Source organism: Piliocolobus tephrosceles, chromosome 14 (assembly GCF_002776525.5).
Source record: "Piliocolobus tephrosceles isolate RC106 chromosome 14, ASM277652v3, whole genome shotgun sequence".
In the NCBI taxonomy this organism is placed as follows: domain Eukaryota; kingdom Metazoa; phylum Chordata; class Mammalia; order Primates; family Cercopithecidae; genus Piliocolobus; species Piliocolobus tephrosceles.
Genome location: NC_045447.1, coordinates 60,764,854 through 60,768,677, shown reverse-complemented (window position 1 = coordinate 60,768,677; position 3,824 = coordinate 60,764,854). Strand labels below are relative to the sequence as shown.

Sequence of the window (3,824 nt, the reverse complement as noted above, 5' to 3'; positions counted from 1 at the left end):
TCTTAGTTTTGACTTAGTGACATGCAATTTCAGCATGAGTACCATTTTGGTTGGGTCTGTTAGGCCTAGGACAGGAGCTCAGTCCAAATCAATGGCCTCCTATAAATTTTATTCTACACATTGAACATCACTGAAATATAAAACTTTTTGCTTCCAAGGACATCATCAAGAAAATGAAAAGCCAAATCACAGAATGGGAGAAAATATATGCAAATCATATATCTAACAAGGCTGTTCTTTTTATAGTCTAGATATATAAATGGTGAGGATATGGAAAAATTGGAACTCTTTTTTTTTTTTTTTTTGAGACGGAGTCTCGCTCTGTCGCCCAGGCTGGAGTGCAGTGGCCGGATCTCAGGTCACTGCAAGCTCCGCTTCCCGGGTTCACGCCATTCTCCTGCCTCAGCCTCCGGAGTAACTGGGACTACAGGCGCCCGCCACCTCGCCCGGCTAGTTTTTTGTATTTTTAGTAGAGACGGGGTTTCACCGTGTTAGCCAGGATGGTCTCGATCTCCTGACCTCGTGATCCGCCCATCTCGGCCTCCCAAAGTGCTGGGATTACAGGAACTCTCGTACATTGCTAGAAGAAATGTAGGATGGTACAGCCTCTATGGAAAACTATTTGGTGGTTCCTTCAACAGTTAAACACAGAATTAACATATGACCCAGAAATTCTACTCCTAGGTATATATCCAAAAGAATTAAAAACAAGTACTCAAATTCTTTTTTTCGAGACAGAGTCTTGCTCTGTTGCCTAGGCTGGAGTGCAATGGTGTGATCTCGGCTAACTGCAAGCCTCCCGAGTAGCAGGATTACAGGCACCTGCCACCTTGCCCAGCTAGTTTTTGTATTTTTAGTAGAGATGGGGTTTCACCACGTTGGCCAGGCTGGTCTCCAACTCCTGAGCTCAAGTGATCGTCCGCCTCGGCCTCCCAAAGTGCTGCTATTACAGGCTTGAGCCACCCTGCCTGGCCAAATTCTTATACACCATTGATCACAGCAGTATCATTTATAATAGCCAAAAGGTGGAAAAAACTCAAATTTCCATCAACTAATGAATGAATAAACAAAACGTGGTATTGCCATACAATGGGTTATTATCCAGGCATAAAAAAGAATGAGTACTGATACATGCTACAACATGGATGAAACTGGAAAACATTATGCTATGTGAAAGAAGCCAGACACAAAAGGCCACATACTGTATGATTTCATTTAAATAAAATATCCAGTATAGGCAATCTATAGATATAAGAAGTAGCCTAGTGATTGCCAGGGGCTGAGAAGAGGGCAATGGGAGTGACAGGGTTTCTTTTTTCTTTCTTTTTTTTTTTTTTTGTGCAAGTCTGATCTTATTTGTTACTCACTTAGAAGCAGAAGCTCGCAGAGAGGAAAGTCTGCGTCTCTTTGCAAATTGTTCCTGGCACTTCTCCTTAGCCTCTTTCATTCTCTTGGCCAAAAGTTTAGCATATTCTGCAGCCTCTTCCTTATTTTTCTTAGTAAGCTGCTTCTTCAGAGCAATACACTGCCATCTGTGCTGCAGGACACGTGGAGCAACAACACACTGAATCTTGGGTGTTTTGTTTCTAGGTCCTAGGTTTCTTACCTTCTTTGTTTAAGCGCTTTCTTACAACATACTGGCGGACATCATCTTCTTTAGAGAGATTGAAAAGTTTGGCCAGGCGCAGTGGCTCACGCCTGTAATCCTAGCACTTTTGAAGGCTGAGGTGGGTGAATCACAAGGTCAGGAGTTCGAGACCAGCCTGGCCAACATAGTAAAACACCATCTCTACTAAAAATACAAAAAATTAGCTGAGCGTGGTGATGGGCACCTGTAATCCCAGCTACTTGGGAGGCTGAGGCAGCAGAATCGCTTGTACCCTGGAGACAGAGGTTGCGTGAGCTGAGATCACACCACTGCACTCCAGTCTGGGTGACAGACTGAGACTCCATCTCAAAAAAAAAAAAAAAAAAAAAAGAAGAAAAGAAAAAGTTTGTGAATTCTGCTAGCTCTTTTGGACCCCAGGCGACGAGGCACCATAGTATCAGTCAGTCTGTCAGTCCAGGAATATCCTTCTCTCCTTTTTTTTTCACAATAACCAAGTTGAGAACGCTCAGATTGGCATCCACAATGCAACCATGAACTGATTTTCTCTTTCTTTGTCCCGTTCTCCTTGGTCTGTAACAGGAATGCCCCTTACTCAGCAGCAGGTGGACACGGCCATGGGTTAAGACATCCTGCTTCATGGGGAAATTTGTCGTTCCCACCACTGATTTAGACCACATAACCCTTCCATTCTTCACCCAGAGCATCAGCAGCAACTTCTGTGGCCATACGCTTCTCATAAAAAGTACGAAGTTTGGGCCGGGCGCGGTGGCTCAAGCCTGTAATCCCAGCACTTTGGGAGGCCGAGACGGGCGGATCACGAGGTCAGAAGGTCGAGACCATCCTGGCTAACACGGTGAAACCCCGTCTCTACTAAAAACTACAAAACAAAACTAGCAGGGCGAGGTGGCGGGCGCCTGTAGTCCCAGCTACTCGGGAGGCTGAGACAGGAGAATGGCCTAAACCCAGGAGGCGGAGCTTGCAGTGAGCTGAGATCCGGCCACTGCACTCCAGCCCGGGTGACAGGGCAAGCCTCCGTCTAAAAAAAAAAAAAAAAAAAAAAAAAAGTACGAAGTTTGCATTCATCGTCCACTCCAATGAGTTTCTGGCAGCCAGTGGCTGGGAAGATAATCAGTTTCATCTTGAAGCATCTTTTCTTTCTTTCTTTTTTTTGAGATGGAGTCTCGCTCTGTCGCCCAGACTGGAGTGCAGCGGCGTGATCTTGGCTCACTGCAACCTCTGCCTCCCGGGTTCAAGCGATTCTCCTACACCAGCCTCCCGAGTAGCTGGGACTACAGGTGTGCTCCACCATGTCTGGCCAATTTTTGTATTTTTAGTAGAGACGGGATTTCACTATGTTAGCCAGTGTGGTCTCAATCTCCTGACCTCGTGATCTGCCCACCTTGGCCTCCCAAAGTGCTGGGATTGCATGCGTCAGCCACCATGCCCAGCCAACAGGGTTTCTTTTTGGAATGATGACAATGTTCTGGATTTAGATAGCGGAGATAGTTGCACAAGTCTGTGAATAGGCTAAAAGACATTGAATTGTACAGCTTAAATTGGAGAATTATGTGTTAAGTAAATTGTATCTCAACAAGGGTTTTTAATTTACCAAGGCTTGGGTGAAAATCAATGTGTACAACTTTCAATGTAAGAGTTGGAAAAGTATCATAAAAATGCTAACAGTGACTAGACGAGATGATGCATGTTCTATCTTTCTAAATGTAAGACATACTTTTACAGCATGAGTTCTTGCCTAAGATAAAATGGGTATTTAAATATTGTATTTAAATGTTCTAAGTGTCAGACTTCCTTTCTTTAGCTTTTCCACAGATACAGAATTTTAGCTCTGGCTCAAACTTGCAGGAAAAATGAGAAAAGAAAATGTGACTCTCTTAAACTGTAGATATTTAATAAAGACTAATTTGCAGGCATCATGGTGAAATAAAATGGTTAATTCTTTTAATATATAAAGCTCATTGTTCAAATAAAATTCAAGTTCTAAAATCTTAGATTTTATGAAATGGATGTGAAATGGATGAAAGTGTTATGAATGGCGCTGCTTTGCTTGAGGTATATGCCTTTATCTCCACTCCTCCAAACACAAACATATCAGTCCTCCAAACACAAACATATCAGGGCAGGCAGGTCTAAGCAGCTCCTTGGAGCACAGTTTAAAAGGTCTGAGGGACTCTAGCAGCCCAGTCGGCCCTGAATT

The 3,824-nt window shown here is 43.6% G+C and overlaps 1 pseudogene; it reads right to left on the bottom strand.

The window, feature by feature from the left end:
* Positions 1 to 1,209: 1,209 nt before the first annotated feature.
* On the bottom strand, positions 1,210 to 2,747 carry LOC116418437 (annotated as a pseudogene).
* Positions 2,748 to 3,824: the final 1,077 nt, after the last annotated feature.